This window comes from Dendrobates tinctorius, unplaced genomic scaffold, assembly GCF_039654945.1.
Source record: "Dendrobates tinctorius isolate UK_male_01 unplaced genomic scaffold, ASM3965494v1 ptg000021l, whole genome shotgun sequence".
Classification (NCBI taxonomy): Eukaryota; Metazoa; Chordata; class Amphibia; order Anura; family Dendrobatidae; genus Dendrobates; species Dendrobates tinctorius.
Genome location: NW_027361689.1, coordinates 13,818,566 through 13,840,212, shown reverse-complemented (window position 1 = coordinate 13,840,212; position 21,647 = coordinate 13,818,566).

Here is a 21,647-nt window from a genome sequence, read left to right as displayed (position 1 = left end):
TAAATGTATTCCCAACCTGCACAAACTCCTCATCCTGCCGATACCCCAATACTGAGCCGCTTCTACTGCTGTATGTGTCCCTATTACTGCACCTGCTGTGTGGTACAAAAACAGAGCACCTCTTACTGCCCCACATCGTAATGCCACCACTGTGCCCCTTACCTCGTAATAATGCCTCCTTTGTGCTCTCTAGATGGTAAAATTGCTCCCTAGAAAATATTAACTTCCTGTGCATGTGCCCTCCAAATTTTGTTCCTAGAAAGTAATAATACTCCATGTGCAACTTTGATGGTCACATTACTGAGACCCCCTATAACAGTAATGTTTAAGTGCCCACTTAACTTTTAATAATGTCCATGAGTTCCCCATGTATCATTCCTCTATATATAGTATGCTGGGCCCACAGCTCCCCTATACACCGTATGATGATCCCACAGCTCCCCTATACACAATATGGTAAGTACACAGCTCCCTTATATACAGTATGATGTCCCCCAGACTTCCCCTATACATATAATAATGTCCCCACTGCTCCTCCAATACACAGTATAATAGTTAATAGCGTTCTGACACCTTGCGACGCCCGCACTGAGAGCCCCTATTCCTCTCGGCAGCCTTGCTCTTCCAGTCATAAGGGTTGCGCTAGCATGGTTTCAGTCTCCACTCTGTGTATATGTGGCACCCCAGAGGCTTCAGTCGCCACAGAGGTACTGCACCTTCTCCTAAGGTGTGGTACCCCACCATCCAGGTAGGGTGGGAACTCCCTTTCACATTCCAACACCTGCACCCCACACACAGGATAGTTCAGCAGGGACCCATCCATGCTTTATGCTGGAAAGGTCAAAGGGTGCTTTTTGTGGTCCCTGGCTTCGTAACACGAGAGGTGCTGGGGAGGCGGGTGGAGTTACATATAAAAGAGAGGGAAGGTGTAGGATTTCATGTTAGTCCGCAGAAGAGGGCAGGCGGAGTAGGAGAGGACAGCCACTCGGTGAGGAGTAGGGATCCCTGGAAGAAGGGATAGAGGAAGGAGTGCTGCAGCTGCCCCAGTGAACTGGGCCAGCTGGCACGGGAAGGAAGAGAAGGAGAAAGAGACGTAGACTGGAGACTACAGATTCCATAAGAGAGATAGAACAGATCGAAACGAAGGAGAATAGAAGGATGGTGGGAAGCAGGTTGAGAAAGAGAAAGGCCGGGGCCCGGTCCCCGAGGTTGATTGGATCTTTATGCCCGGCAACAGACACCGGAGGAGTAGTGAGCCACTAACGCCTTACTCCCATCATAGACTTGGGACACAACAGCAACTGAATAGAGAGCCGGGACGCAGTGAGGAGTCGCCGAAGCAGGCTACAGCTGTCTGTCATACAAGTAGAGACTAGGAACACCTAGAGAGAGGCATTCCAGGGTAACTAAGTACTGGAGTGCTTCGCACCTAAAGGTGCATTGGAGGAGTCGTTCAGTAAGGTACATATTGGCGGAGTGTGGAAGGGAGAATCCTATCCTGCCTGGAGGTTGGCTGGGGCCCTGACCTGGAGAACACAGTACGGAGGCAGGCAGTTGTGTGAACTGCAAACAGTGAGTAAAGCTTTGGAACCGCATACTCTGGTGTCCTCCAGTTATTCCCGCACCACTACACCTGGGTACCAGCCTCCATACCATTCTGCGCCTCCCCGCCATTACTTCATCTACACTGCCCTGGGACTACAGCTCCGCCTGTGGGGAGCTATACCATCTAAGCTGCGCATACCATCAGTCCCAGAGGATCTGCTCGCAGCGTCGGCCTAACATCACACTTGCCGAGCACCACAGGTGGCGTCACAAACTATTCCAATAAACTTTAACACCATTAACATCACCGTCATTGATATTGGGCGCCCAGGGTCACCGCTGCTGTGACACATTCCCCCTGACACCGGCCCGGTACCGAGTATCCCGCTGCCCTGGGTGTGAGGGCGACCCATATAGAGTGGCAGCTGTAACCTCACCCGGGCACTGACTGAAAGCTGCCTCAGCACCATCTGCCACCCGGTATTTACCCTACTGGTGCCTCTATAAATAATAATGCTTCTTAAATGCCCACTTAATATTTAACTGAGTCCCCCTATGTACAGTAGTAATGGCCCCAGCATCGCTGATGTGAGCAGGGGGTCGTGTGATGACTCTTTCAGCTTCTCCCAATTATGTTCTATTGAGTGAAGTCAAACTAACTTAGTCGAAACGTGCAAACAGCAAACGTGGTCGCATGACCACCTGATCGCACCAGTGGTGTTGGGGTCTCATGACCGCAGTCGCACCCCATCATTTTTTTGCAGTCTCAGAGTGACTGCAGACAATTATCCCGACCCTTTAATAACTTTATAATAATAAATTACTTATTATTAAATAGAAAGCAGCTCGTGGTTACTGTATGGTTATACTTGTTAGTGGGCAGACAGACGGACATATTTCTCGTGTGAGGATCGCATCGCAAATTCGCAATCCTCGGACTGACCATCAGCTCTCCACACCTGAGTGTGACAGCTGCACAGTAATCCATCACGCTCATGTCAGGAGCGGTACCAGCCAGTCCGAGGATTGCGGTGCGATTCTCGCATGAGTTATACGGCCGTCTGTCTGTGCCCTTGTTACACTAATACTGAAATATTAATCTATTATTAAAGTATTAAACGAGCTCACAAGTAAAAAAAGCCCCCTACCTCCCCCTGTCCCCCTCCACCCCCCAACAGCCCATCCTCTCACAAGCACCCCTCAGTGCTGACTCCCTGACCCCACAATACCCCATCCTCTCACATTCACTCCCCGTGCCCTGTTCCCCCGCCTCACAATACACTCATCTTCTCACATTCACCCCGTGTCCTGTCCCCCCTGCCTCACAATACTCTCATCCTCTCACATTCACTCCGTGCCCTGTCCTCCCGCCTCACAATACCTCCATCCTCTCAGATTCACTCCGTGCCCTGTCCTCCCGCCTCACAATACCTCCATCCTCTCACATTCACCCCGTTTCCTGTCCCCTCCCGCCTCACAGTACCTCCATCCTCTCACATTCACCCCGTGTCCTGTCCCCCCGCCTCACAATACTCTCATCCTCTCACATTCACTCCGTGCCCTGTCCTCCCGCCTCACAATACCTCCATCCTCTCACATTCACTCCGTGCCCTGTCCTCCCGCCTCACAATACCTCCATCCTCTCACATTCACTCCATGCCCTGTCCTCCCGCCTCACAATACCTCCATCCTCTCACATTCACCCCGTTTCCTGTCCCCTCCCGCCTCACAGTACCTCCATCCTCTCACATTCACCCCGTTTCCTGTCCCCTCCCACCTCACAATACCTCCATCCTCTCACATTCACCCCGTGTCCTGTCCCCCCTGCCTCACAATACCTCCATCCTCTCACATTAACTCCCTGTGCCCTAGCCCCCACAATATCCCCATCCTCTCACATTCACCCCCAGTGCCCTGCCCCCTCACTCACAAAATCCCCATCCTCTCACATTCACCCCACAGTGACCATGACATGCCTGAGCTGAATGAATTTAATAAATTCCATCCCCACTTACGGAGGAAGTTTGCAGGCAGTGACTGAGGAAGGACCAGGAAGTTTCCAGTGTATGCACACAGACAGGGCTGCCACTAGGAATTTTGGGGCCCCATACTGGCAACATTTAGGCCCCCCCTTGAGACTCTACCCAGGCTCCACCCCCAGTTCCACCTTCACCCTAGCTCCTTCTTCACCACTGGAACCTTTTAATGTCCCTCTGCCCTTTCTTGGAAAAACTCCACTTCTGCACCACGCCTTCAGCAATCACACATTAAAGGGAATCTGTCACCTCATTTTTGTCCTATGAGATGCTGTCTCCGCCATCAGGGGCTTATTTACAGCAGCCCCCGGGTGAGTATAATCCAACTCGTTTTTCTTATCTTTCAGGTTACATCGGGGGCTTATCTACAGCATTATAGAATGCTGTAGATAAGCCCCTGATGGCGGTGGCTGCATCTCATATCGGAAAAATGATGTGACAGATTCCCTTTAACACCATATCACAAACATCGCCATCAGCTTTTGTTTTGACCAAAAGATTTTTTAAGCCTGCCACCACGACAAGGTAGACTCGATTGGCAGGGCCCTACTCTACTCTAACCTATTAAACATTTGATAACTTTTATTTTTTTGCATATTTCAATTATCATTCTTCAAGGGAATGTGTCACATACATTTTTTATCTGTATTTCTGATTGCAGATTATTGTATTCTGTTTTCTATTAGGGACCAGGGCCCAGGGGGAGGCTAGTGGGGACTGAGGGCCAGCGTCCAACAGGGTCCAGGGGGAAGATAGTGGGGACTGTGGGCCCTTGTCCAACAGGACCCAGAGCCAGGGGGAGGCTAGTGGGGACTGGGGGCCAGCATCCAACAGGGTCCAGGGGGCAGTTAGTGGGGACTGGGTCCCCTCGTCCAACAGGCTCCAGGGGGAGGCTAGTGGGGACTGGGGACTGCGGGCCCTCATCTAACAGCCAGGGCTCAGGGGGAGGCTAGTGGGGACTGGAGCCAGCATCCAACAGGGTCCAGGGGAAGGTTAGTGGGAGCTGGGTACCCTCATCCAACAGGGTCCAGGGGGAGGCTAGTGGGGACTGGGGCCTGCGGGCCCTTGTCTAACAGCCAGGGCCCAGGGGGAGGCTAGTGGGGACTGGAGCCAGCGTCCAACAGGGTCCAGCGGAAGGTTAGTGGGAGCTGGGTACCCTCGTCCAACAGGGTCCAGGGGGAGGCTAGTGGGGACTGGGGCCTGGTGGCCCTCGTTTAACAGTCAGGGCCCAGGGGAGGCTAGTGGGGACTGGGGGCCCTCATCCAACAGGGCCCAGGGGGAGGCTAGTGGGGACTGGGGGCCCTCATCTAACAGGGCCCAGGAGAAGGCTAGTGGGGTCCCAGACTGGGCCGGGGGGCGCTGTTGAATGCGCCGATGCGGCCCCCAGGCAGTCACCACTCGCCTCATCAGCCTGAGCCACACGCAGCAGCGGCGCGCTATGCCGCTTCCAGTAATTCCAGATGCAGCCCAGGCAGCAGTCATGGTGAGCCGCCCTCTTCTCATCACCGCCGGAGACTGCTCTGACTCACTCACCCTGCTGCTCACCCGCCTCTGCCTGTCTGATGCTGGTGCCGCCGCTGTCCAACCGCCGCCATCCACTGGGCTCCCACGTGGCACGCACACTACTCTGCTCCTCCAGACCGGAAACAGGAAGTGGAGCAGCTTCAGCGTGTGACGTCAGGAGTCCCTTGATGCACCCAGGCCGACGCAAATTAAAGGTACATGACCTTTTATCTTCGCCGGATACATTAACAACAATGTGATGTATCTTTAAAACACCACAGTGTTTTAATGCATCCGGTGTTCAGAAGGAAGACTGTAAAAAAATGTACAGGGGCCTGGGCCCGATGAGGAAAATCAAAGAGATGGGGGCCCGCTGCCCGAGTGCGGACCGGGCGGGTGGGCCCCCCTTTTTTCCTCTAATCACTGGGCCCCATACAGCAGTAAGAGCAGTAATGCCCTGATGGCGGCCCTGCACACAGAGGGCACTAGGACCCAGTGTGGCTGAAACAACCAGAGCCTGCACTTCAGAAACTGCATCTGCTGCCGGCCAGGCTAGGAAACAGCTCCTGGGGTGAGACAGCAGCACCATACACTGCACACACAGACAGGTACTGCAACCTGCTGCTGTGCCGCATAATCTGTCAGACAGGGGAGCCGGCATTGTGCTGCTCTCTCCCTGACACCTCAGATACTGGCCATGTCTCCCAGTGGGCCCCTGCGTGTGACTGGACCCCCTCTGCCCCCTCCCCCAGTAGCTACGCTTCTGCCTATCTACCTCAGGTCTCCCACCAATTATTTGTTTCTTGTTCCGGTGTCTGGCAGATATAAGCGCTTTTGAAATGTTGCAGCCACTGCCGGATACTGCAACACAGTTTTGAGGCAAAAGAGTTGGAGCTTATCATTGACACCAAGTAAAGCAGTAAATAATATGTATCACAAGTTAAATTCAAACTTTATTAATACAAACAGACAAGCAGACAAAAAAGAGGTATTAAAAGACCCATAAAATACATTAAAAATGCAAATATACGGCAGTGTGGTTACAAGTTAGTGAATGGCACATTATAGTCACAGGTATCACTTGTGGTATCGCTTGCAGAAAGCAATACCTGATTGTAATAACCATACAAAACATATACTGATACCCAAACGTTGTGTATAGATATACCCCTATTCACAAGGGGAGACTATTAGTGGAGGGCAACCAGACAACATACAATATTAATCAATACAGACCATGTGCCATAGTGTGCAGAACCACACTGCTTCATCAGGGGGTACTGCGGCAATGTTACATCCTGGTATATGAAATGAAAGTATCACCTGTGATCTATCTATGTTAATGGCTGCATATATACCACACATCACAGCATCGCTCGCCGTGGCCGGCGTCCTGGAAATCTCACTGCACAGGTGCGTGCAGTAGAGACTTCAATTGGATGCCGGGCAGGGGGACGTGATGATGATGCGCGCCCATAGAAGACCAGGCGGTGCCATCTTGATAGTGGGAACATCCTATGCATATACAAATTAATCGCATAATAATAATAATAATAATAATAATAATAATAATAATAATAATAATAATATTATTATAATATTGCAGCGCCGGGTGTCAGTCATAAGTAACGTGTGACAGCTTTCTGTTTTGTTCTTTCGCTTTATTATTCACTTTCACTTGAGCATCAGTTTCTGGATCTCTGTCCATATATCATTGTAGACTGGTGCCATCATGTGGAGGTTTCTGGTATTGTGTGTCATACAGGAAAGAGCTTTATAACTAGATAAATGGATAGAGAAGTGAAGAGAAATATATACACAGCTCAAAAAAAAATAAAGGGAACACTAATATACCACATTGTAGATATCACTAAATGAAAGATCGCAGCTGCAAATCTTTATTCATTACATAGTGGCATGTGTTGAGAACAAGAAAACATAAAAAGATCGATGTACATCAAAACTAATATCCCTTGGAGGTCTGGATTTGGAAGGATACTCAGAATCAAAGTGGAAAATCAAATTACAGCCTGTTCCAACTTCAGTGGAAATGCCTCAAGACAAGGAAATGATGCTCAGTAGTGTGTGTGGCCTCCACGTGCCTGTTTGACCTCCCTACGACACCTGGGTATGCTACTGATGAGTCGGAGGATGTTGTCATGAGGGATCTCCTCTTAGACCTGGAGTAAAGCATCCGCCAACTCCTGGACAGTCTGTGGTGCACCGTGACGTTGGTGGATGGAGCAAGACATGATGCCTCAGATGTGCTTAATAGGATTCAGATCTGGGGAACGGTCAGGCCAGTCCATAGTTTCAATGCCTTCATCTTGCAGGAACTGCTGACACACTCCAGCCACATGAAGTCTGGCATTGTCCTGCATTAGGAGGAACCCAGGGCCAACCGCACCAGCATATGGTCTCACAAGGGGTCTGAGGATCATATCTCGGTACCTAATGGCAGTCAGGCTACCTCTGGTGAGCACATGGAGGGCTGTGTGGCCCTCCAAAGAAATGCCACCCCACACCATTACTGACCCACTGCCAAACCAGTCATGCTGAAGGATGTTGCAGCCAGCAGATCGCTCTCCACGGCGTCTCCAGACTCTGTCACGTCTGTCACATGTGCTCAGTGTGAACCTGCTTTCATCTGTGAAGAGCACAGGGTGCCAGTGGCAAATTTGCCAATCCTGGTGTTCTGTGGCAAATGCCAAGCGTCCTGCACGGTGTTGGGCTGTGAGCACAACCCCCATCTGTGGATTGCTTGTTCTATATACTGCGGCTTGGAGTCATGAGAGTACAAAGTATCCAAGTACCCAATGGTACCCCACGATCACAGGGGACTCCAAGGAGATCCGGAATAGTCCGGAAGGAGTGGTTCAACAGCAGCGCTGATGTTTAAGGCAGATGCTCTCTGTATGACACAGCTGGCACCCGGCGTATTTGGACATTATTACAGCCTCAATTCTTGTGTTACTGAACTGGTCTCTTCTTCCATTCTAGGTAGTGCCTGAAAATGTTGTACAGAGGACCTTAAGGTCACGTGCTGTGATGTAACTTCGACCTTATGGGCCCAAATACAAAATCTTCAAAGCCTCCAACTACCATGGGACTTTAATAGTATTGGCCTTCTAATATGGACCAAAGGGGCTTTTCACGGGCGCCTTCCCAAGCTTCAGGGTGCAGATGCGATTGCACCTCCTCCACCTACTATAGATACACCCCTGGTCATGTCTCCTGAAGGTACTTGCAGGGATGGTGAAACAGGGACCTGTCAGCTTCTTACTGCACCATTTTATTTAAAGTACTACTCCAAAAGTTTTTTTTTTATTGCAGCGCTGGAGTGGAGCTACTAATGTAAGACCCCTGCATATAGTGGTATATGTAAATGTGGGGAGGTTGGCCTGACCGATGAATCTGCTTTCAGTGACCCAAAAGTACAGTAGCATCAGACGGAGACAGTCTGAGCGAATTAAGGGACAGTGTACTCTGAACGGTGAAGCGCTGTGGTGGAAGTGCCTAGGGCAGCCACAGTGAGGAGAACCGCAGAGGACACCACGACGGTGACACAGAGCTGTGTGAAAAGAAATTGTCAAAAGTCCTGCCATGAACTGTGCAAGTCGTCAGGAGGGTGGTGAATAAACACAGACCTGTTGAATGTAAGCTCCTGTTTCAGTCTCCAGTCTGTTTGCGTCAAGAAGTGGGTCACCCCCCCCCCCAGTTTTGTGGAATGAGCACACCTCTCCCGCCTATCAGCAGTAGCACCACCGCATCATCGCCTCATCTCCCTCAGCCCTGCCCTAACCCTACATTTGGCGTAGTCGGCAGGATCCTTGCTGCCAATACAACATCTTCAGTGGCAAGCCTGCCACCAAGTAGCAAAGGCCCCTCAAACTGTGTGGGGTGAAGAATTTTTTTAGTTTCCTGTGGATTACAATTTGAAACTGGACTGTGGATTGCTGGCTGCCAATAAGTACAAGAAATGGCTATGGTGATTTGGCATCCAAAGAAAGAGATACAGACATTGCTGATTGTACTGGATGATCCGGGGCTTTATGCAATCCGCCCCTGGGGGGAGTGGTGTTCGTCTGAAGAGAACTGTTCCCTCATGTTGGACCCTGGAAGATGGTTGGAGAGGCCCACCGCCGCACCCCCCAAGAACGGGAGTGGCCCGGGTGGAGAGACTTGCTGCGGCTGTTTGGCGCCATTCAGCTACTGGACCTCGGACGGCATGAGACGCTGTAGCTGTCGGGGTATCGGACGCCAGGAATGGCGGTGGCGCCAAGAATTGGAGACACTTCGGGAGACCTGCCCAGGAAGCCTCCCCATGGAGCTGTCGGGACTGGAGGCCGACCCTGTCGGACAGCGGGGTGAAAATCAACGGCCGAAAGAGGAGCGGTGGAAGAGCCTGCTGGGAGCCGCGGCGGCTGGGAAGGTGAGCGTGTCCTCGGCCCCGCCGGCGACTCCCCAGGCGAACCCCGTCCCCACACACAATGCAGCGGACAGACCACGGGGCCTTGACACTGGTCCTCGGCCTCCCCACCCACCTCTTTACGTTGTAGTGCCTCTCGCTCTGACTGACGGCGTGGCCCCCGTTAAGCTGATTGCCACCGCATCGGTCCCACTCCCGGTCACTGCTGAAATCGGGCCATCGGCTGTAGTGCTTGCCTCACCGACAACTGCAGCCGCTGCTTCATCTGTGGCCCTACCTGTATTTGCTCTGCCGGAGTCCATGGACACCTTGGTACCAGCTGCGGCCTCCCCTGCGACCATGCCGACGTCGCTGTCAAAGCCGGCTGCGGCCTACTTATCACCGGAGCCTGCAGCCGCTTCTGCCCCTCCCCAGACCTCGACCGCGGCCCGGCCATCGGACTCTGCGGCCTATACCGGACCCTCAGCCTGGGTTGCGGAGGTCATCAAAGGAAAGAAGGCCAGAGAGCGAGAGATCTGGGGGCTACTCCATGAAAAAGGAGAGGCTGGCATGGCGGCTCCACATTCTATTGGGAGACTGGTGCATGCAAACCGGGAGTGAGGGTATGACTTTATCCGGGATCGCGCCACTGGAGAAAAAGTTTATTTAAATGTGGCATCCATCCGTCATGGCCAGGCTCTACAGGAAGGAGACTGGGTCTCTTATTATAAGGAGTATTGCCCCCGTGGCTATTACGCAGTAGCCGTCATCACCTGCCCTGAGGGGTACAAGCCTCCATAAAAGGACGAGGACTCCTGGGTCTCGAGCATCAGGGACACTCGAGGCCCAGAGGTATTTTTTGGCATCCCAGGGGCTCCACGGCTGTGAAGTCCCCCTGTTATGCGAGACATCGGCCGCCAGGAGGTGGCCCGGAGTACCTACTATATTGGACTGCCGGGACTGCAGTGCACCGTTGCACTAAGAGGGGACTGTTCCGCGTCCCCCATGAAAAAGAACACCCTACTCCTGGTGTAGCCGGGATGCCTATCAGAATTGTTGTTCTTAAAGGGAGGGAGAACACCCTTGTTCTCATCTGGTTAACCTTTTGTTAGTGTGTTGCTGTATAAAAAAAACCAAAAACACGTATTGCAACAAATATGAAAAAGGAGTGAAGTTGAAATGTTAAAGTGTTATTTAAAAAAAAAAAAAGTGTATTCAGCAGGTCCCGGGTACGTGGAGTATGCCGACCCTGACTCAGTTAAGTTGACAGGACGACGGGACAAGAAGATGACAGATGGACCGGGTACCTGAGCAAGAGTCTGTGTGACAAATGGGTCTGTGTGACCAAGGGTCTGTGTGACCGAGAGTCTGTGTGACAAAGGGGTCTGTGTGACCCAGACACCGACCTTGACTTGTTGTTAAAGTGCCAGGCCCCTGACACCACTTATACCCCAGGATGAGATTGTCGAGAACAACAATGGTTAAAGGAAGGAGGAATGTGGGGAGGTTGGCCTGACCGATGAATCTGCTTTCAGTGAGAGGCAGAGGGAATAGCTCAGTGTAGGAATAGAAGCACTGAGATGAAGAAGAATAGGGTGCTGTATGAGGTTCTGCTGCGCAGGGAAAGGCAGTGGAGAACCTCAGAGAGAGCCTAACAGTAAAGACGGTCACGGGGGGGTGACCCAAAAGTACAGTAGCATCAAACGGAGACAGTCTGAGCGAATTAAGGTACAGTGTACTCTGAACGGTGAAGCGCTGTGGTGGAAGTGCCTAGGGCAGCCACAGTGAGGAGAACCACAGAGGACACCACGACGGTGACAAAGGTACCCGGGTCTGTGTGAAAAGAAATTGTCAAAAGTCCTGCCATGAACTGTGGAAGTTGACAGGAGGGTGGTGAATAAACAGACCTGTTGAATGTAAGCTCCTCTTTATTAAACTCCCAATCCAAGCGAAGCCCTCGTTCTGTAAAAAATTAAAAATAAAAAAGTCCCACTCTGCAATCCATCTCAAGGGGTTAAATAGTTTACAACCGGGAGCAGTGATAATGCTACCACCCTGGCTGTAAACCACTGTGTAATGAATGAAAACTGCCTGCGCAGCCTCCCTGCCTGATCGGTCATGAACTCAGTAGCGCGGGTAAGTTTCTGAACATTTTCCCATGCTGCCGAGTTCACCGCAGGTCAGGTGGGGAGGCTGCACACCCTCAGTGACATTAACCCTTTATTACCACATAAGCCACCACTACAGGGCAATGGGAAGAGAGAGGCTAAGTGCCGGACTTGGTGCACCTTACAGATGCTCCTTTTCTGGGGTGGCTGGGGGCAGATGTTTTTAGTCATGGGGCCAATAATAATGGTCCCTCTCTAGGCTGTTAATATCTGCCCTCAGTCACTGACTTTCCCTCTCTGGCGGAGAAAATTGCGCTGGAGCCCATGCCAGTTTTTTCAGTCAAAAAAATACTTTTATTAACCACCTACAGCTACAAAATTTTGCACACATACCCTGCTAACATTATTAATGACTAACATACTCAACTATCGCATGGTGGATATGTATGATGGGTATATGGGCATGGGACTATGGGATGGAGGATAATTATAATTTGTTATAACTAACCACAGTTAGTTACTATGCTCGGGCAGCGCCGGGCTCTTCAGCTAGTATATAAATATAACTGATATGCAATGGTTAACTTTATGTAAACCATGTCTCCTATCCTGTTGGGTCCTGCAATGATTTGACAGAAGCCGACAAATGAATTAATGGCTATTCTGCTGTCTGCCTCTGTATGAACTATAAACATATACACTGTATACTATATGTGTCTCACTGACATATATGTACTGTATATATGTTTTCACGATTATTTGAGGCCATGGATCCACTATATGTCCATTTTGCAAGCCGGCGAGAAAATCTCACTATACAGATCCCATACGGATTTCACATGCATCCTTAGATGTGAGAAAATCGCATCCTCGCATTCAAAACGGATTAAATACTGTAAGGTAGCGCTGTCATTCGGGTAGGGGATACTCGCTTGGCAGCCAAATAATCACGTCCGGCACAGGTTTTCCATAAAACAATAACAATTCATGCGGTTTATTCAGGCATCATAAACCCACAGCAGCAACATAAAGTTCATATAATCAGCATAGCGTTCATGACAGAGCTTCCCTCTGTTAAGCCTGTGGTCACACAGGTTACACAATGTCCAGTACTCAGGCTCTTCAGCCTCACAGATATCTCACCCGTCAGGGTTACCTCATGGCTACTTCAGCTCACTGCAGACGTTCATTCCCTCTCCTTGGGAACTGTCAGACGCTTGCAACCATTACTCACAGCATTCACGTGCTGTCAGGCAGGGGGCCCCATCTCCCAGCGGGACCTTCCACAACGGACCAACCGGGTCCAAGCATTTCCTCTGTGACCTACCCTTGCCACCTTATATGGTCCGTAGCCACGACCACCGGGTCACATGGCTATGACCTCATCACAGGTCCTTCACACTCACATAGTCTTTTACTACCAGTGTTTTCAGACACACCCCTGGGTGGACTTGTAGGTAGCTCTCCCTAACACATTGGCAGGAAAGATCAGCTCTGCTGATCAGCACCTAATCAAGCCTTCATCCCAAGGCCACCCACCTTGAGATACATTACGATCATTCAGCATCCTACTCCTATCAGGACACTGGAAATGCTTATACGCCTGTCCTGGGACACCCACACAGCGCCTAGCGGACACAGTGGTCACTACACCACATACCTCCCCCCTCTGTTCAAACTTGTGGGGTTGAACACACAACATTACCCCGGGATCTTGAGACCGGGCACTCATTACACCTTGCCCCACAGGTCAAGAGAACCGTCTCCGTCTGTCATCCGGCCTCATCTCTACGTTAGGCCTCCCCCGCCCCCAGTGGTCAGAATAGCGGCCTTGATCTTTGGCCCTCCAGTCACAGTCTGTCTGCATCATCAGACACTGTTTAGTCACCACACTCCTTTCTCTCAGTGACCGGCTCTCCCAGTTGGTGTGGTCATAAGTCTTAACGAGCCTACTGTCTGGCCTGAGTCTGACCCATTCAGCGTCTCACAGGAACTAAGGTCTCAGCCTCTTACGGCCCGTCGAACTGCCACTTGCTGACATTCTTCGGCTACCTGCCATGTCACTACTTGGAGGAACCCTTCGGGTCCTTACATCTTGGGTTGAAGGCGGCCGCCACCTGGTGTTCCGTACCTCTTTATTGATCCGCTGATGGTCCAGCCTCAACTGCTCAATCTCTTGCCGGTACACCACTCGATACTCCAATAGCATCCGAAAGTTTCTCAGGCTTTCCACGGAGCCAACCACCATGATGGGGATCCTACCCTCTTCACTGGATACCTGGTCTTCATCATCAGGAGGGATCCTCACCCTCACCACACCGGAGATATTTACAAGGTCTTGCATTACCTTCCCGAATCTTCCAATGATTCTCCCAATCAGACCTTTAGGTACCGGAACTACATCTTTCCACAAACCCAGCCGATCCATAGCCTCCCTTGCTAACTCTAGGCGTCGAGCAGGTTTCGTATTACTCCGCCTGACCAGCTGTTTGACGTGGAGACATTGCAAATGCATCTCTTTTAGGACAGCTACTTGGTTTGCTGTATCTTCCCTGGCTGATATTATCAACAATTGCCGAGTCTCAGGTGCCCAGTGCACCTTACACACCTTGACCGCCTCTTTGAAAGCCTCATGCACACCTTCCTCTTCCTCTTCCACACCGCTTTTTGCATGTCTTCGGGCACGTCAATCACAGACTTGAAGGTCGTGGTCCTGCTCTCTTCCTGGACAGAAGGCTCTGGCTTTACCACAGACACCTCCCTTACTACAGTTGACCCAACCGGATGACTGTCTTCTTCAGTTCTTAGCTCACAACCTTCATGAGTATTTATCTCTTCAAGACCCTTTGCCAAGATGGGTACTGGCAGTTCCGTCTTGTTATCACTCGGTCCTGGCCGCTGCACATCTTCGTCCAAGTTCTTCTCCCGCAGAAGACCTTTTACAGTTTCTTTGAGCTCCAAGACTTCTTTCTCGAGCTCCTCGACCCGGTGCTCGGCCATTTGCCTCAGGACTCTTTCCCGTTTGACATGTTCTTCCATCTCTTCCCTAAGGGTCTTGTTCACATTTTGCCATGTTGACAGGTGACCTCTGAGCTCACAGACTTCCTTCTCTAGCCCTTCTATTCTGTGCTCCCTTTCTCTCTCAGAGCCACAGTCACCCCCAGAGTCTGAGTCACCCCGGCCTGTTGAATAATCCTTCCAGTTACCCACTAACCGTGTGAATACTTCAGCCATCTTATCAATCAGGTCAACGTCAGTCCTGTCACGAGACGTCAGGTCCGTCCGTTGGGCAGACATACCCCTTCTTCCGGTCACATCTACCTCTGACCTGTCCACGTCAGGAGCCGTCACCGTCTTAATATCTGTTAGCCCAACAGTAGAAATGTCTCCAACCTCCTGCCATATATCATCAAACACGATAAAGTCCCAGCCCCTCTCAAAGGCATACACTAAGTCAGGTGGTATCCCACCCCCTTGGTACTTACCACTTGTGGACCCCTCAAACATTACTCTGTCTACCGCATAGTTCACCGTGACCCCATGTTTACAGCGAACCTGGACCATTTTCTCGGTCAGACAGAAAATGAGAGGAGTTCCTGTCAGACTCACCTGACTCTTTGAGTCCAACCGTCCAGAGACTCCTTCTCGGTGCAACATCACGGTACACACCTGCGGCCCGTCATTATCCGGAAAGACTGTCCCCGATTCTTCAAAAGTCATACACACACACACTGCGGTTCCCCAGACATACCCACTGAGGCAACCAGTGATGCCATTTCCTGAACCACCCCGATTTGGGTCGCCGCCCCTTTCTGGGACTCCACCCCTTTTTGGGTTACCACCCCAATTTGGGCCACCGCCCCCTTTCGGGATTTTCCAATGTCCGTTCTACAGGTCTTCTTAGACCACAGTTCACACAACACAGTTTATGTCTCTTTTACGATACCACACAAGTCCTTGTTGGCACCACCACAACCCCTGCTGTTACCGATCTCTGACACCTCCGGCTGCCGTTCACACACAGCTGCTGGTGTCACCTTCGTAACCCCGCCGAGTTACAGGAAGCCGCTTGTCCCCTTCGTAACCCCACTGAGTTACAGTAAGCCGCTTGTCACCTTTGTAACCCCGCCGAGTTACAGCAAGCCGCTTGATACCTTCTTGACCACACTGAGCCACCGAAGGCTGACTTGAAAGGGAAAAGAAAAAAAAACACACATGCAACACAAAACTCACATGTCCTGTCTGTGTGCTCTTTAGGAAGTCCGTCTCCTCTCCTGAGACCGTCCAACACACACGGCGCACCGGGTGCTATTCAGGGAGCCGACCCTCCTCCCAGGGTTTCCCAACACACCGGCCTCACCAGGTCCAGGGGTTCGGCCGGTGCTATTCAGGACATCCGTCTCCGCCTGAGACTGTCCAACACTTACACCTCACCAGGTCCAAGGTCATACCACGTGCTCCAGGGATCCGATTCTTCTCCCAGAAAATCCCAACACTGACCTTCCAGGACCTTGCTCACTGAACCCTCCAGGTACACAGTCTTTCTCACTGACCCAGGTCAGTACAACACGAACACCTGTCCGTTACCTGTGTCGGCCACACAGGTCCTCGCGTACCTCATATCCACAGAGGCACCCTATCACAATCCACAGTCTCTTTCTCTGACCCCAGTCAGCACATCACACGGCTTTCACGACCGTCTCCTGCTGGCCGCGCAGGTTCTCGGACCCCTCTACCGCAGAGGTGTCCTATAAGTCTCTTCCACTGACACAAGACCGTCAGCCCTCCTGGCTCAGCGTTGCCAGCACTGCACCATGTGCTTTTGGAAACCGTTGCCCTTAGCAACCGAATTTTGCAGTCCTCTTCCGTTGCTCCTAGCAACAAGGCTACAACACTGCCCATAGCATTCTCCAACAATTGTAAGGTAGCACTGTCATCCGGGTAGGGGATACTCGCTTGGCAGCCAAATAATCACGTCCGGCATGGATTTTCCATAAAACAATAACAATTCATGCGGTTTATTCAGGCATCATAAACCCACAGCAGCAACATAAAGTTCATATAATCAGCATAGCGTTCATGACAGAGCTTCCCTCTGTTAAGCCTGTGGTCACACAGGTTACGCAATGTCCAGTACTCAGGCTCTTCAGCCTCACAGATATCTCACCCCGTCAGGGTTACCTCATGGCTGCTTCAGCTCACTGCAGACGTTCATTCCCTCTCCCTGAGAACTGTCAGACGCTTGCAGCCATTACTCACAGCATTCACGGGCTGTCAGGCAGGAAGCCCCATCTACCAGCGGGACCTTCCACAATGGACCAACCGGGTCCAAGCATTTCCTCATGTGACCTACCCTGGCCACCTTATATGGTCCATAGCCACGCCCACCGGGTCACATGGCTATGACCTCATCACAAGTCCTTCACACTCACATAGTCTTTTACTACCAGTGTTTTCAGACACACCCCTGGGTGGATTTGTAGGTAGCTCTCCCTAACACTTTGGCAGGAAAGATCAGCTCTGCTGATCAGCACCTAATCAAGCCTTCATCCCAAGGCCACCCACCTTGAGATACATTACGATCATTCAGCATCCTACTCCTATCAGGACACTGGAAATGCTTATACGCCTGTCCTGGGACACCCACACAGTGCCCCCTAGCGGACACAGTGGTCACTACACCACAATATGGATCACTGTTCAGGGAACATTTTTGCGATTCTCGTCCGTGAAAAACGGATCGATTTTTTTTTTTTTTTTTTTTTAACCTTGCGTCTGACTCTAGCCTAACTGTATGGGTATATGCACATGTTTCGTATTTGCAGCAGATTTTTCTGCACCAAAAACCAGAGTGTTGGAAAAAAGATGCATAAAACACTTACGGTATGTTTTTGACACGTTTTTAAGTGCATTATTATGTGTTTTTGGAGCGCCCGGCCAGGGCTGGCGGGGTACTCGGTACCGGGCCCGTTGATCTCAATGGGAGTTGTCACGGAAGCTGTGACCCGGTCCGTGGCCCTGAGGCTCCATGGCAAAAAGGGGTGAATAGAATTTATGAATAGTTCGTGACGCCACCTGTGGTGTTCGGCAAGTGAGATGTTAGGCCGACGCTGCATGCAGATCCTCTGGGACTGGTGGTGTGTTACAGCCAAGATGGTGAAGCTCCACACAGGTGGAGCTGTAGTCCCAGGGCAGTGTAGATTTAGGGGTAGCTGAGAGGCGAAGGCAGTGCAGAAGCTGGCACCCAGATACAGCGGCACCAGGGGTGTTGGCGCAGGAATGAATGGAGGACACCAAGGCTTGTAGTTCCAAAGCTTTACTCACAGTCTGTAGTACACACAGGTGCCTGCCTCCATGCTGTGTCCTCCGGGTCAGGGGCTCAGTCGACCTCCAGGCAAGATAGGACGCTCCCTTCCAACACTCCGCCAACATGTGCCTTTCTGAACGTCTCCTCTATAGCGCCTCTAAGTGTGAAGATCTCCTAGTACTTAGTTACACTGGAGTTCCTCCTTTAAGATGTTCCCAAGAACTCTACTTGTACAGCAGACAGCTGTAGCCTGCTTCGGGGACTCCTTACTCCTGGCTCACTATCATTGTTGCTGTTGTGCCCCCAAGTCTTAGATGGGAGTAGTGCATTTACAGCCCACTACTCCTCCGGTGTCTGCTGCAGAACCATTAGTGTCCATACAACCTCGGGCTTGCGCTTAGAACTTCTAGGCAGGGTTCTTCCTCTAACCCACGTCCTCTGTTCCCTTTTACTCCTACGTTCTGTACTAGCCTTTCCTTCTTATGGAAGATCAGGTTTCAGTTCAATGTCTTTCTCCTTCTTTCCTTTCCCGTGCCAACAGACCCAGGTCACTGAGGTCTGCTGCAGCACCTCCTTCCTCCATCCCTCTTCCAGGGATCTCCTTTCCTCACTCCTCTCTCAGTGACTCTCTGACTGACTGACCTCGAACTGACTGAAATTCTAAACCTTCCCACTCTTTTATGTATTCTAAACTCCACCCGCCTCCCAGCACGTTTAGTGTTCCAAGCAGGGAGCCACCAAAGGTGCTCTGCTACACTCCAAGCAGGGAGCCGCAATGTGGCTTTACTGAACTACTGTGTTCTGTGGGATGTGAGTGTTGGAGTGTGGTCAGAAGTTCCCACCTTACTTAGATGGTGGGGCACCACACCTCAGGAGGAGGTGCAGTACCTCTGTGGCAACTGAACCCTCAGGGTGCGCCACACTTTTACTAACTCTTTTTTGCCATCTGTTTGAATGGGTGAAAAATGCTGCAGAAATGCTGAAGGAATTGACAATCTGCAGATTTAATAAAACGCTTTGATGGTTCAAATCTACAAGGAAAAAATAAACAATATGTGCATAACAGTTCAGAAGTCACTTTAAAACTCTGCATTTTTTTACACTTGAAAACACGTGGAAACAAAATAGCAAAAATGCAATATGTGAACAAGCCCTATCTGAGTTCTGAGGGCACGGATCCACTTCAAATCGGAGCATACAACTAAAATACCTGGACCCCTCCCGAAATGTGGACTGTCCCTCTGTATCTGGGACAGATGGGAGCTATGAAATTGTTTTGTCAGTGATTAGTATGTTTCTTTATCTCTAGGCTTGTGTAACATAATCACCATTGGAATATCTGCTACATATAGATAGATGGGCAATCAAACAGGTTTTTTTTAACAGTTTAAGACATTTCTCCTGAATCAAGATTACTCTCACAGTTTACAATAATCTCCTCCATAAACATCAAACGGACCATAAAATTCACTTATTAAAAGTGATATAGTAAGCAGGAGACATGTATTGTCATGACTTGTCAAACATAGTATTAAACACCTCAAAGGAAAGCACACACCCGAGTCTGGGTAAATAACAATGAATAGAAGTCTTATATCCAAAAGGATCTATAAAAAACACAGGAGTCACACATAAATCCTGGCAACATCTGCATCACCAATCCAATATAGCTACAAAGCCTGAGGTCTGGTCTAGATGAAGACCTCAGTGGTACACCCATGTGTAAATTGATGGTTCTGCAACATGGAGGTGTACAATGGTGACTGATTTAAACCACACACCCTAAGGCTTCATTCAGACATTCATATTTCACCTACGTGTCCTATCCATGCTTTTCATGGATACAATACATACCCATTATAATATATGGTGCTTGTTACATGTCCGTGTTTTCTTGCAGACCTGTAAAGGTGGAGAAGATGACTAAGGCCGGAGTCACACTAGCGAGAAATACGGATGAGTGCTATGCGAGAAAAAATCGCATAGCACTAGTCCCAATGTTAATCTATGGGGCAGCTCGTATAATCCATTTTCTTCTCGCACATTTTATACGTGAAAGAGAAATAGCAGCATGCTGCGATTGTCAACGTTTCTCGGCCGAGACTCGCCAAATCAAGTCTATGGGTGCGAGAAAAAAAAAAACGGATTGCACATGGGCCATACTTGTGACTTGCGAGAAATACACACCGGTGTCCTTTAGAAAAGCCGGCAATTCAGGTACCTATACTATAAAATCACACTGACAGGTTAATAAAGAATAGATATAATATATGTATATATATATATATATATATATATATACAGTATATACACACATGTATGTACAGTATGTCATGTAGTAGAATCGGTTAAAATTCAATTGCCGGTTTCTATAAAATCATTGCAGAACCCGACATGAAATGACACATGGTTTACATACAGTAAACTATTTCATTTCATTTACATTTATATATACCTTTGACTAATAATTAGATTAGTGTATGTGGGTAAAATTTGGGACATGTAGGTGTTAAATTAACGGATACATTCGTTGAAAAAAATTGCATGGGCTCCCGCGCAATTTTCTCCACCAGAGAGGGAAAGCCAGTGACTGACGGCAGATATTAATAGCCTAGGGAGGGACCATGGTTATTGGCCCCCCCTGGCTACAAACATATGCCCCCAGCCACCCCAGAAAAGGCGCATCTATAAGATGTGCCTTTCCTGGCACTTAGCGTCTATATTCCCACTGCCTTTAGTTGTGACATATGGGATTAATAAGGGGTTAATGTCACCTTGCAATTGAAAGGTGACATTAAGCCTGGTTAATTATGGAGAGGCGTCAATAAGACACTTATCCATTATTAATCCAATTGTATTAAAGGTTTAAAAAATACACAGAGACATTAATTAGAAAATATTTTAATGAAATAATGACACACAAATTTATTACACAGCCAATCCCACTGAAGCCATCGTTCTCCTATAATAAAAATAAAATAAAAAAAAACAGCCTTAAAATCATGATTATTGATCAAGTGCCCCCACTTAGAAGGGGTGGAGATAGAGAGCAGTTACTTAAAATAAAGGAACTAAAATGGATTAAGAGACTTAACACGCTGAAACCTTTTGGTCTCAATGTTGACTATAAGCTTGGTATTACGTTATGAGTTGGTTTCTCTCTTTTTTGGTTTTCGGTTTTCACTTCGGAATTCCTCTATGGTGTAAATGGTTATATACTGGTCATATTTTAATATATTTTCTATCTCTCTTTTTTAGATGAATTGATGACCAATTCTACCATTTGGATACATGAATCGTCCCATCTGTATTGGATATATTTATTTTTGAATTATATACTTCAGATTTTGTTTTGCCACATCATTATTTGCCATCCATTTGTATGTATAACAGAATAAAGAGTTTATCAGCACCCTGTATGCTCACACTTTTGATAATGTCTAATGGCCTTTTGTGGATGAGTGTACTCAATTGGTTGGAGGTTGAAGTCCCTTCTTAGGTCACCCATAACACCAAAGGTCGGTGCGAGAACCCCCCTTGTAAGGGCTCATACTCATTTGCGAGATACTCACACGATTCTCATGGGAGTCTCTCGCATGAAAACCCGGCACTGCCGCCGGTACTCGGACCGGAGTGTGCGGCTGCATAGAAATACATGTAGACGCACGCTCCGGTCCCAGTGCCGGCGGCAGTGCCAGGTTTTCATGCAAGAGACTCGCATGAGAATCGTGCGAGTCTCT